This window comes from Hermetia illucens, chromosome 6 (genome assembly GCF_905115235.1).
Source record: "Hermetia illucens chromosome 6, iHerIll2.2.curated.20191125, whole genome shotgun sequence".
NCBI classification, from domain to species: domain Eukaryota; kingdom Metazoa; phylum Arthropoda; class Insecta; order Diptera; family Stratiomyidae; genus Hermetia; species Hermetia illucens.
The window spans coordinates 74,232,389-74,246,801 of record NC_051854.1 but is presented as its reverse complement, the minus strand read 5'-3'; the positions used below and the strand labels follow the sequence as shown (position 1 = coordinate 74,246,801).

At 41.1% G+C, this 14,413-nt stretch overlaps 1 protein-coding gene across 1 annotated transcript in view; it reads left to right on the top strand.

The window, feature by feature from the left end:
• LOC119660512 (serine proteinase stubble) overlaps nucleotides 1-14,413 on the top strand; it is a 155,185-nt gene that overhangs the window by 65,806 nt on the left and 74,966 nt on the right. Inside the window, exon 2 of the mRNA XM_038069127.1 lies at nucleotides 5,059-5,157. The gene's annotated coding sequence lies outside the window, so the exon portion shown is untranslated. The remainder of the gene's footprint in view (nucleotides 1-5,058; nucleotides 5,158-14,413) is intronic.

Here is a 14,413-nt window from a genome sequence, read left to right as displayed (position 1 = left end):
TGGAGTCTGGAAAAATTTTTGTGTTCACACAAGGTTCCGAGGAGAGGACGGTCTTGATATCAACCGAGTGCATCGCTGGATAGGCTCTGAGAATGAGAAGTGTTTCGCTTTTTGGGGTACATATTTAAAGTCCTCAGTAACCTGCGTTTCACCCAATATAAGAAATAAGATCATTTTCGAAAAATACTACTAGTCGAGGAAAGGAGACCAAATCATTGAGCAATCCTCAAGATTTTTCTAACAACTTAATTGAAAACTAGTAAAGTAAGATAGATTCGGATGATCTCGGATGAACAACATAACATACACCCTAATATACTGGAAGCATATTAGACGACATAAAAAGGGAGATATTACACGGTGCAGCAATTATAGAGGTTTCACGTTGCTGAGTACCATCTATAAGATATTCTCCGCTATTTTGCTAGGTCGGATAGCCCCATACGCCCAGAACATCATTGGCCCATACCAAAGAGGCTTCACTCCAGGCAAATCAGCAACAGATCAGATTTTCTCTCTGCGACAAGCGTCGGAACTGTCAGAATATGGACAACAGTTGCCCCATCTATTCATCGACTTTAAGGCCACCTATGATAGCATAGCCAGGGTAAAACTGTACACGGCCATGAGAGAATTCGGTATCCCGACGAAATTGATAAGACTGACTAGGCTGACCCTAACCAAGGTGCGAGGCCAGATAAAAGCAGCAGGATCACTCTCAAGACCGTTCGACATCAACAACGGTCTAGGGGATGCCCTATCATGCGTCCTCTTTAACCTGGCTCTCGAGAAAGTGATGTAAATGCAAGAGGTACTATCCTCTTTAAGTCCACCCAACTACTGGCCTATGCTGATGATATCGACATTATGGGAAGATCGACCCGAGACGTACAAACTGCCTTCATCCAGATCGAGCAGGCGGCAATGGGCGCGAGATCTTGGGCTGTACATCAATGAAGGCAAGACAAAGTATATGGTGGCAACGTCAGCACCGAAAACCAATCAACCAACAACATCAAACCGCACTGGTCAAACGGGAAGAATAAAGATAGGAGACTACAACTTTCTGACCGTTGATAACTTCTCCTATCTAGGGTCGAAAATCACAACCGATAACAGCTACGATGATGAAATCCGCGTACGATTGTTGTCAGCCAACAGAGCTTGTTTCAGCTTACAAAAACTGTTCCGCTCGAAACGTCTCACCATAGGGGGTATTAAGCTCTTACTGTACAAGACAATATTCTTGCCAGTCCTCATGTATTCCTCGGAAACTTGGGTTCTTAGCAAGAAAAATTGCGAACTCTTGGCCGCGTTTGAGAGAAGAATCCTCCGAAGAATATTTGGCCCCCTACATGAGGATGGACGATTCCGTAGCCTACACAATGACGAAATCTATGAGCGATGCCATGATCGTCCGGTTGTGGATAAAATCCGACTGAATAGGTTACGGTGGGCGGGTCACTTAATCCGTATGGATGAGGATGATCCCACCCGGAAAGTCTATAAGGGCAATATCTATGGTAGAAAAAGAAGACGAGGCAGACCCTGCCTAAGATGGAGCGATGGCGTAGACCGGGACGCCAATTAGCTTTTAGGGATATCGAATTGGGGGACCTGGGCGCAAAACCGGGATGTCTGGAGTTCCTTATTAAGGCAGGCCTAGTTCGGATACCGGTTGCTGCGCCGTTGATGATGATGATGACATTAGGCGATGTCAACCAAGTAGGAATTGAACTGGAACATTTTGTCGAAAGTGCGCCCAGGGCTTAAAATGTGATCAGAACTGGTAGAGAATAGAATAGATGGTTGGAACTATTAAAGATATGCTTCTGCCTTTGCTAATTTGTTTTCTTTTGAAAATTTTGACTTGAAAAAGTTGGGAATTCCATAATAAATAGGTCTGACATTGGTAGTAAATTTATTCAGTCCTCAACTAAAGAGATATTAAGAAAAGAAATGACGAACGGTGGCGTAGAAGAAACGGAGGAGAAGAAGTTAACACAGAAAATTAAATGAGTGAAATGAATGGCATCTTTGAGGCCAGAAACTTCTTTTGTAGCATATGTTTCGGGTAAGTCCTTTTGTACAGTCCCAGTAAACCAAGTAGACTAAGAACAGAGGCTATAGGCTAGGAAAAGATGCAATTGGGGAGGAAAACAAAGAAGGGGTTAGATAGGATGGAGTTCACTGTGTGGAGTACTCAACTATAAGCTGACAGTTTTGTGTAATGTTGCGAGTGGACCGACAAAGCTCCGGTTCAAATTCAAGCGCCAGCTAACGGAAATATCAAGGAAATAAGGAATAAGGGAATAAGGGTAAAACTGGAACAGGCTGGAAAGGAAGAGATCAAAAGTACGGCGCCGGCAGTTATCATGTTAATGATTTATTGCATCTTATCCCTATTTAGCGTTCATCGCAGCCACAATGACCATAAAAAGGATTTGGTTTTGTCGTTGAGCAAAACCCTGGCAATTAACCCATTTCATTTCTAAAGTAGGTTGCGTATCTCAAAATCGAAGCTCACTACTCGATTATCCTCTTCGCGCTAAGGATAAATCACTCATCATCAAATCAATTCTATTAAAACAAACTCTTGTCCAATATTTAATTGGCATTGAAGATTCTCCAAACTGGCATGAATTTAATTTATTGCAGTCGTTGCCTACATTTCTCGATCCTCGCCACCTACTTCTGCTAAAAATAATGGTTAACAGTTTCTTCCAGGACATGGGCAAGACAATTCTTTCTTCTTTTCTTTTCTTTCTTTTCTTTTTTTTTCATTTATATGGATGGTAGGTAGTTATCAGAACCTGTTCCTGATGATTTCTGCCTCTCTTCCACAGCTTCGATAATGTGAATTGCAGAGCATGCCGAGTCTGGTAGCATGGCCCTTCCAAGCCAGAGCCCCGTGCATACCGCCGCAACCTTGTATGCATTTGCACGTAACTCCGATCGAGTTTTGTTATGGGAGCGGGGAGGGGGTCAAATCCGCCCTGACTTGGTGCAGGTGGTGAATCTTCGCCATCTGAGGTCCACGCCTGCTAAGTAGTGCGAGATAATTCCGAACTTCACGGTTGTCAGCTGGGCATAGACTATGCCTACCGAACGATTGCGGACAGCAGAGTCCCGCTGCCCTTTCGGCAGCCCGCTCATTCCCCTCTATGTTTCTATGACTGAGAACACAGAGGAGGGTGACTTTGAGTGTGCCGCCCTGGCTATTCAGCTCATTTCTGCACTTCCCCACCAGCCTGAAAAACGACAGAGCCTCAAAATGGCCGATTGCCTTTCAATCAGAAAGGCTATGTTCCGCTTGGAACTCGGTTCATGCCTCAGGAATCGGCGGCCCTCTAGTATCGCCAGTACTTCCACTTAGAATATACGGGCGAATCGTAGGAGACCGTACGACATTATGTGTATCCGAGAAAACTCCTGCACCAACTCCACAGACCATTTTTGATCCGATTATCCAGCATCCGGACTCATGTAGTCTGCCAGCACTACACGCTTCAGCATATTTAATGCGGTGGTCGAGGAGGAAGCGGTGTGGGAGTACATTGCACACGCTATTTGAATCCTATTAAGTTTAATTCTAGTATACTTTTTGCTTAACGCCTGCTACCACACAATAGGACCGTACGTTAAGATGAGACGTACCACTGCTGTGTACATCCAGGAAACCAACCAAAGCCGGACAACTCCCTTTTCTTGCAGGCTATACTGACGTTCTTAACAGTCAGTTCTATGTTCAATCTCCAATTTATCTTTGCCTCCAGGATTACGCTCGGATATTTTGCATTGTATGAAAGAACTAGTTTTTATTCCCTTAGCCACGGAAAGTAGAAATCTGGTACCTTTGTCGTCATAATGAAAATAAATCATCAGCTCCATTTTGTTTGGACTTACACTGGGTTCGCATTTTGCGGCCAAAAGATACATCTTCTCCAACACTCTTTCAATGATGTCACTCATAATGAAAATAACATCCCTGACATCAATAGCACCAAGTCATAGGCATATGCCGCCGCTTTTATCCCGCCGTCTGTAGAATTTCGTCCATCACTATCAACCAGAGCATCGAAGACCTCCGTTTGCATCTCTGGTCAACTGGATACCACCAAGATCTTCCGTTTCTTCAGCCTTTGCCTCGATCACAAGCGTATTGATCGGTTGTGGTCTTTTATTTTATCGAAGGCCTGATCTGGATGGAGTCGCGAGGCTTTCAAATCACTGTCCATTGAATCAAGCCACAGTTGTTTTCACCGGCCTTTTGGTCGTTTTCCGTCTTCTTTGATATTTAGACCTATCTTGGCAAGTAAATTCTTGTTAGCGTGAGTTACATGATCATACCATCGAAGACGTCTCTCCAGTAATTTTTCCACGATCATTGCAACCGCATACGGATCGCTCCAAGCATATGCCTCACATTGACATTGCAATCAATCAACAGGTTAGCCTTCTTGCTGCAATGATGGACGTCAAAATTTGGATCGGATGAGAGCCACCTTGCGTTCTTGATTGAGACCGCACTTTGTAACCTGCCTCTTTCAGTACATCCAGGCCATTTTCATTTTTACGGAGACGGAAGGATTGGCTGTCCGTCTAGGGTTCCTCCTTTCTGATAATCACCTAGTCGTCCACGAGAATCCTGGGATTTTGAAGGCGCAGGTATTGAATGAGCTCGTCCTTATCCTTGCTGTTCAGCCCGTCTTGATATCGATTGCATTTGAAGGCGGTAGACTTCACCTTCCGCTGGTTTTTCCAGGCGTTTGTTATTATATATTTCGCAAGGTATTTCACTTGGTATTAAAAGAGGTCGTATTCATCCCGAAAAGTAATTTTTTGGATCATACTTTAGAAGTAAAGTTCGGTTTCTTTCGTAATCTTAGAAAAGTTAAGTCCTATACTCTGTATTAATGTAAGCTTAAACGATTGGATTTCAAGACTCAATTTGGTTCATTATTGGACAACAAACTTTTGCCTTTTCATACAATAAGGGCTTAAAATTTCATATTTTCGTTTTACCCCTTAAACTAATCAGACTTTTTATGATTGCAGGTAATAAAACGCGTTCTTTTACGTATTTTCATATGGATCGCATATCTATGTTATTTCATAATAACATCTAGAGAAGCTCGAAAGTAGCCGACTACTAAGGTAAGTTAAGTCTCAGAACTGTCATATACCACAAGAAATAACGTTAATGGCAAAATACTGTCGGTTTCGAAAAATTTCTTGCTATTTGATATATTCTCAATTACTGATCAAACTTTCGAAGTGCTCTTTCACGCATTTGAGGAATATTTTAGATAACACAGGTATATGTCCTACATCTCTAGTTAAATAAACAAAACGGGTGCCTTTCTTCGAGGTACTAATTATAATTCCCTTTCTTTTGATTGTCAGGATTTTAGAAAAGCTGACAGCGTGTCAACTGCAAAAAATACTTCCGGGGGATCTTTCTATTATCCGACCGAATCTGGATGAAGAGCTACCTTCCTTCTTTCCATCTGGTCTCGGTGGGACTGTGGTGTTTCTATCCAAAACCGAAGTTTTTTAGGGGGTTTGGAATAGAAATTTGTATATATATAAGGGGTATACTATTATATAAATGTATAATCTGATCTGAATCATTTCCACCCTGGACTCGGTTTTTCCGCACAGTTTTCACACCGCTTGAGATCTTCGACCTGGCCATTGATAAACTCGCCGCCATAAGTAAAATTTTCCAAGATGTGGTGTACGATGTTCCTGTGTCTTTCCTTTTTGTGGCAACTTACATTTGTCGTGTGGTGGTGAATAACTGTGCGTCAAAGAGTACAGTAGGTTGCACTTTACGACATCGCAGTATTCAGTATTTTGGTACCACTTTCCTGCAGTTAAGTAGGTCATGTGATGCTCCTTCAGAAAATAGTGATAAAAAATGATACAAAGCAAATCGCTTTATACTTCATATAGTGCATCAAGAACTTACAAGTGGTAGCAACTCACTTGATGGCCCTGCGAGTGACTTTAACTGGCACAGGCGCGATTCCCATAACACTTATTTCATGGCTTGCTTCTTATCTTTCCAACCGATCCTGCCACGTCTCTTTTGATGTTTGCTTATCCCGTTCCTTCTCCCCTTCCTCTGGTATTCCACAGGGATCTATTCACGGCACATGATTATTTTTACTCTTTATCAATCATATTCTCCCTCCTTACCTGTCCATGTTTGCTATATGCCGACGACCTTGTCATCACCTACGGACTATATCTCGCTTCAATCAAACTTAGACACTCTGGTTTGCTGGGGCTCTGCGAATAATTTAGAGCTAATAGTCAGAAAGGGTCAGTCTCGCTCAAATCTTTATCCATTTCCCTTTGCTATTGGCGAATATTCCTTATCAGATCTACAATTAAAACCTTGGAGTCATGTTCAGCAGTGTGATCTACTTCGACACCCACTGCCTCGAAGTCACCAATAGAGCTGCGAAATTGTCGGGCTTCGTACTTCATTCTTCCTCTGATTTTGACTTCATCCAATACTCCTCTTCAACTTCCTCGTGAGAAATACCCGAGAATACTCCTTCATAATCAGGTCACCCTCCAGTAGTTATGATTATTTTTCCCTTGAAAAATGGTGGAAAGCATCTCATGTTCTGGTATAGTTGAAAAAGTTTGCAATTCTGCAATTGAGTTCCAGATATCTACAGATTAGCTTATCTAACTTGGGATGTATCGGTAGATCTCGAAACCTACTTGAGCTTAGTACAATTGTCCTCAACACTCCTGCGATGACTTGAAACCGACAGCCCCAGATGAAATTGCTAACTTAGTAATCTACAATTTACCTCGTGCGCCTCCACAGCTTCTCCTTGTAGTCTTCAAAAACTGTTTCAAAAATAGACACCTTCATAGTATTTGAAAAGTAACAAAAGTTGTTCTTACCACGGTAAATCTTTAGTTTTCCAACTCTACCTCAACTTCTCTTGCATCTATTCTGGGACACTTGCCAAAAACTACTGTCTCAACCCATTGGCGTTGGGTATTTATCCTCTAACTTGAGCACAGCAGCCACGCATACGGCCGTTTATCCAAATATGCCACAGCTAACTACGCTTTCCGTAAGAATTCTCCAGTCTAGGTATACTCACTCGCCTCCCACAGTGGGATTGCGAGCGGGAAATTTAGTTGTATCCATTTCTGTTCGAATCGAAGTATACTCTGAGGAACTGGAAGCCAAAAGAAAAACTTGAAGAATACACAGAGCCACAGAGAGAAGGCCAAATTGAACTCTTGTAGAAAACCAGATGGAATTTTCATGAACCTCAAACTGTAATCAGTACAGACTCTTGGAAATACAGGAGACAGAAATGGAAGAGGAAATTTGACGGTTCTTGTAAACCCTTCAACACGAAAATGTCGCAAAGGGAATTGGAATACTCCAAGAGTGATTGTTACCAATGGAAAAGTGAGAGCTGCCATACTCTCCTTTGAACACTATAAAGCACTTGGCATGGATGACATCTAGATTGCGATGCCAAGGAATGTATAGAACACTTACAGCAACTCCTAAGAAATATTTTTCTAGCGAGTCTTGCTGTGTACTACGGGCCCACCTCTTGTCAGGAGGTGAAGCTATTCTTCATACCGAAGTCTGAGAAAAACGCTTATTCGAACATGCTTACCATCGTGAGTCTTCTCATCCTAGTTTGGTTGGAAAGATAGAGGATGCGAGTCTGAAAAGTGCACAGGTGATGGGGTATTCGTAGATATAGAAGGGGCGTTTGACTGCGATACCGCCAGAGAGCATGGTCTGGATAATACTTTAATACAGTGGCTCTCTATTTTGCTAACACATAGTAGTAGATTGTAGTGTTTTGAAGCCGATGTTAATCGCTACCTTACAATAGAAACAATGGAAGGTTGCGCCTAAGGAGGTGTTCTAAAACCTGTAGAGTGCTAGCTCTTGATCAGGATCCAGAAACGATGTGTAGAAATATACAACGCGCCTTTGATTTTATTGAGGGTTGATGCTTCAATCATGGACTTTCAGTAATTCCAAATAAAACCGCAATGGATTAATTTCCAAATTAGGAAAGTAAACTGGATGGTCTTTGCCATCCAGAGATGAATGGTACAACCCTTCCAATTTCTGAAGAAGTGGAATATCTGGGACTGGACGGGGAGACATCCAGTCCTTACAATGCAGTCCAATTCTTTGGTCCCCATGCATATGTCTCGTAGAGGATGTAAAATTATCCTCGGACGAAGTCCCAGGAAATTTCATGGCATATGAAAATTTTCTAAATCAATGGCTCAAAAACAGGACACGGTTCTGGAGCAGGAATCTACATCTTGCATAATACCGAAAGGTGGATTTTCCCTTGGTCGTTCAGACTGAACTAGGTGCGATACTATTTGATCTTTCCTGCATGTCGGGACTGCAATCAGTGATTGTAGTGTCGTTAGCATCGGCGATGACTGGCTATATGTTTAGAATAAGAATTGTATAAAATGACACACGTCCCTCTTGTAATGAGCAAGCTGAATTTACGGAGCATTTTCTGGGTGAATGCCTGCGTGGACACATCAGAAATCAGGTCCTCAATGCTGATGTGGCCCAATTGTAGCGGGTACTATCACATTCACAAACGGAAATCCTAAGATACACAAATATGTTTGGTATCGTATGAATTAGGAGCTGATTAGTTAGCCAAACTTTAAAGAAAAAGATTGATTTGGAAGCTAGTTTCAGGGTTTTATCTTCTGAAAATGTTCCCTCATGATTTGGGTTTTTAATGGTATATCTGTAATTATCGTACTCTAATTGTGTTTTTTCTAGTTTTTCCTAAAAATGCCATCAAGGTAGAGAATTTTGTGGAGGCTTTCGTATGGGACTAGTTCCTTAGTGTCGTTTACTTCCTTTAATATTATATATCGGTGCTTTATTATGTGTTTAGCAACCGCGGACTTTATGTGTAGGATACAGCCTCCTTTATGTGTTTTAACACCCGGGTGGACATGAGCCATTTTGTCAGCCCTGCATAAATCATATCGCAGTCCGGGCAGAAGATTTTGTAGATGCCGCTATTTCGGGGCTCTCTTTTTCATCCTTAATCGATTGCATCAGTGTCTTCGGTAAGTATCGTCTACTGGTTCAGCTAACCCGGAATCTACGTTTATGTAGTTACCTTTTGAAGTTCTACGTCAACCCTAAATATGTTAATGTTATCCATTGCCTTATTTCTGTGTTTGGCTACTGGAGGAATGTCGAAAGTTGTTGTTTTAAGGCCTGGCCGTTGTGCCCGTTTTTAAGGTTTTGTGTAAACGCAAAACCTTATTAAAATCGGTTTACTGTCTGTCTGTCCGTCTGTCTGTCTGTCTGTCCGTCACACGCTTTTTTCTCGGAGACGGTTGTAGCGATTATCACCAAATTTGGTACAAAGGTGGGAACTGTAAACGCTCACGCATATAGTGAGTTACATCCTTTTACGTCGAATTTAAGGGGGGTCCCCATACATGCAAAAGGGAGGTGTAAATTTTTTTTCATCAAATATAGTTATGTGGGGTATCAAATGAAAGGTGTCGATCAGTACTTTTCGAAGCCGGTCTTAGTTTTAACATTTGTTGAAAAGGTGGGGAGTTCGGGGGGTTTAAAGTGATCATTTTTTTAACGAACCCATTCTCAGAAACCACCAAACCGAAAAATCTGAAAAAAAACAGGAGGCTGCCACTATATGGTGCCTAGGCTCCGAAATACCCTGCATAGCGATACTTATGCAAATAAAGTTAATAATAGTACATTACCATTTTTTTTTGTAATTGACAAAAAAACCCCTAAGTTCACCCTAGAATCACAAAAGCAGCAGTATAGGCTACAGTATAGAGCATGCTCCTGCCAAATTTGGTGAAAATCGCACTATTACTAACAAAGTTATACTAGGTCAAAACTGTCGCTCCTCTGCAAATTCAAGACTATGAATGTCAGTATCACTTGAAAGTGGATATTGTCGTACAATATATGTATATTTTACGTGCTACATACAAATGGGACAAATGCACAATCAAATCTCTTTATAAAAAAAATACATAAAACCTTTGATACCTGAAGCGTCTAGCTTCCGGTTTCCCGACTTGTTCTTGGTTGTGTTCAAAATGTAGTTCGTTTCCTTTTTTCCATTTTTCCTTTTCCATTTTTCTATTTTGTGGTGGAAATCATCGTTTGAGGGGTATGTGATGGTTCATTGTGTTTGAGTCGGTGTCGAATTCAAAGCGTCTTTCCTAAATTATTTTTAAATCTTCCTTTTCTTTTTTATCTCCATGGTGAATTCGATGATTCTGTGCGCCTGGATGAGTTTCTCGAGGATCATTCTTCCCTTTTGATGATCGCTAATATATCGTCCACATTTCTCATCGAAAGTCTCAGGAGTGTGTCAACCTCCCGGAGTTCATTATCCAGATTCTTTATAAATACCTCACATAGTAGCGGGGAGAAGGGGTTGCCCATTGTTGCCTCGAAGGTTGTTTTATAAAACCAACTTTTGAATGTAAAATAGGACTCACTTATGCATGTGAAGACCAGTTGTCAATACAGTTTGTCCTTCTTCCTCCATTCGGTTGAGTTTTCGTGTGTCCTGATCCATTCTTCGTACAAGTATAGGGTTTCCTTTATCAGTACGTTGTTTATATCGCCCCATGTTAATTCTGGCGATGACTTCCCTGCTGTTTTCCACTGCCCGTTTTCCTATTTTTAGGCCGAACCTTTTAACATCTCCAAGAAGCCACTTCGCAATATTTTGGGTCAATGAATTCATTCCTGCTATTATCTCTCTGACTTCATTGTCTTCTTTATGTATTTTTGGGAGGCATTTGATTCTAGGCAAAGACGGGTTAGGCATTCTCAGTTTCGATGCTTCTTTAATGATGAGTTTGCATTCTGCCAGAGCTTTTTCTACTCTTTTGACGGAGTCTCGCCGAGGGTCCTTCTTGATAATATGAAGCTTACCTTCTTCTACCTTTACTACTAAGTCGTCATATGCTACTTCTTTTCCATGATGACCACTGCGTTTCCTTTGTCGGCTAGTAGAAAACGGGTTTTTCTTTCAGCTAATAGTTTTGCAGTAGCTGGATGATACTGTTTTCCTTGTGGCTTTTCGTTTTGGGTGGCTAGTGACCGCCGAATTACTTCTCAAATGGCGACTTTTTTGTGCTGTGGTGTACGAATATATTTAATTCCCGCCTCGATATCCGTTACGGTGTTCTTTTTGAGCGAAAATGGGGACTCTTATAGCGACGTTCAAGCCTTTATTGAGTAATGATACCTGTTCCTGGGTAAAGTGTTGAATTTGTTGACCACGTAGTTGGGTATGAATTCCTTCTTCGGTTTCTCTATTGGTTCCTGGACCGATTGTGTTGTGGTGAGTGACTTAATTTTTTTTCTAGTATACTCCTCTTTCTGGCCTTTTTGCAGGTGTTGGCCCATTTGATTTTTTCCCCATATATCGCCCATATATGGTGTCCTTTGTTCAATGGTTGTTCCTGCTGATTTTCAAGTGCGCGGAATAACCATGGAATTTGTTATGTTCCAGCCTCGTGTAAATTGACTTAACGCCTTATGTTATAGCTATCCTTTCGATATTCTTTCTTCAGAGTTTTACGCTGGTTAGGGTTGATGCAGTTTGGATTGCATGGCATTTTCCATTCCGTCCATGTTGTTTCGTTGGCCGAAGGATTCGAGTACAATGAGCGACTTTGGTCTGAGTGCTGAGAGATTATGCTTGTCAAACACCTGAAATATAATAGCCCCTTTTCAAGAAGTAGGATATTTCCACTGCCACTTCCGTCTTCTAATCAACATGGTCTTCTAATTATCATGTCCCTGTTTAAAATTCTGCCGGACCAGAATATCCCGGAAATGTGACGACGAGCACTATGGAGCTTTCGAGTAGCAGTGATGGTTACTTTCCATGTGCTCTTCGCATATAGTAGCCCTATTGCGGTATTTTCATTTCTAGATTTTATAAAAAATAGCGAAGGCAATTATAGCGTTATTAATGGGCCGGGTAAGATAGGGCTTGGATCACCATCAGCATTAGCCATATCACCATAATAAACAAAAATTAATTGGCGCCTCCGATACTCTAACAGTTCATGCAGGATGAATGTCACATTAAGAGTCTTGGTTTGGTTGGTGCTCATTTTCACAGCAGCATTAATTGGGTCCTTCGGACAAGTTTTGTGGTTTCCTTATCATAATTATGATTGGTTTGCAATTAAGCCACTCTAAAGGAATTTCTCCCTATCCCTAAACTTTCAAAGGAACCGGTATCGTAATCGTCTAATTTCCCTTTATTTATCATCTCCACGACCTCAATGAAGCTTGATTGATGCATGTTTCTCCTTCTAACGATGCAATACCGGAGTTAATTTTACAATGTTTGCTGTTTAACGTTCTAGAGGTACCCTTTTACGGAGGTGTGGTGCTTTTGAAACTCTTCCATGGCAGGAACGTTACATGAATATAATTGCATGCAGCTTAGTCCTCCAGGGTTAATTATTGCTACTTTTATAAAGAAAGTTATTGGCGCGTTGAAAGTTATCTTATATGTAATAGATACCTATGCTTTATGTTTCAGTTTAAATAACCAAGTAAATAAATGTATTCACCCTCTGCCAAGATACCATGCCACGGTGGCTAACGGACGAGGAATATTAGCGACTTGTTCTTGAATTCCGAACCCTTGCAGCATACGTCCGTTTTATCCTTCATGTGATAATATAAATTTGAATTTGATTCAAAAAAGATTTCGATTTTCAATTGCTTCATATTTTGTGCTTATAGGAATCCTTCTTAAATTCCCCTGAACGAGAAACTGTCTCAGAAAATTCTTCAACCTAGAAGTTGTTCTTTCAATTAGAGGTATCTAAGTAGTTGAAACTACATATTTTTCGTTTCTTGCAAAAATGCAGAGGAATAAGGCAACAGTTCAAGACGGAAGTAAATAATTGTGGTCGGAGACCAAATAAATTGAGTTGGCACTAGATTCCATTAGCAGCCGTTTCCTAACTGATTTCAAAACGTTTACAATTCGTTCAACTAATCAGGAAGTGTCAAGGGCTCAAATTGAGAATTTGTATCTGCATTTACGCCGTAATCGATTATTCGTTTCCTATGGAAACTATTTTGCTGCGCCTGCATGTAAACAGAGCAGATATTGTTGTGAATGTTAGTTACTAATCGATATATCCACACTATTGGTAGCATTTCAACGCAGTTCATCGTCTCCAGCCATCTCTCTGATTGAGACGAATTGATGCCATCGATTTTTCCCTCCTTCGTCACCAACTATTCCACCATCCCCCTTCTTGCATTCTCGATATACCCGCATTATTACCGCAGACGTATTCCTGGTGTACCAGAGCCATAATTACCTTACCTGTTAGGTGATTTGATAGACGATTACTGATCACAATTGTCTTATGGCTGGGATCTCAAGTCGCTGGAAACCGCTATGAATTTTTAAGGCATGAGTGCTAAGCGCGGCAGCAGACTTCCAATGATTACATACGGTCACTACTAAGCTCTGGCAAGATGCGCCTGTTGTGGCTAGAAAAATATCTGAGGAGATAGTAAAAAGTCTAAGAATGCTAGGAAAGGAAGAGGGGAACCAGTGAAAGATCCAGCAGCAAAATGACATCGGTTTTATGGTCCGACTCCCTGCGTTCGCTGAATGGGAGTATCAGGGTGTAGTCGCTACTTGGAGATGTTTTCTTTTATGGCTTTTCTAGACCTTATTGAGGATGTACTCTGGGTTGTAAGTTGAAGCTGTTAATTACATGCGAAATTTAACAAGCCAACCGTGTTGAACGTTCACTCGAGCAGTGAAGGTTGGTAGTTGATTCCACTGTAATTAAGTATATACATGGAAATTAGAATTCGGTGTACGGCATATCATGTTGGACGGCGTGTTTGACAAATTGCCCAAAGAATAATGACTTTATCCATTCGAACGGTAAATAAGATGTGGATGCGAAGTATTCCTTCATGAATGCAGCATATAATTATAATCTAACATGCCAAGCTATTGTCTGGGTATCGAGTGTTTCCTTTGCATTTCTTGCGAGGGAAAAGTAATTACGATGTCTCGCTTAACTTACTGCTTATATTGGAAAAGCACAATCGGTTCCTTAGAGCATTATTCACAGCTCCAAAGCAGCATATCATTATTAGTCTTCAAATTTCATAACCAGCTCAGAGTAAAGTAAATAAACGGCTTAAAAAGAGTGGAAGAAAATTTTAAAGAAACCTACGTTAACTTTACTTATCAGTAAATATATCCGCTTTTTGAAGGATAGGGTTTCGATAGTAAAGCAGAACACAGACGTTTCATAGACTGATACCTGCTAAAATGGAGTTTGGTAACTACTG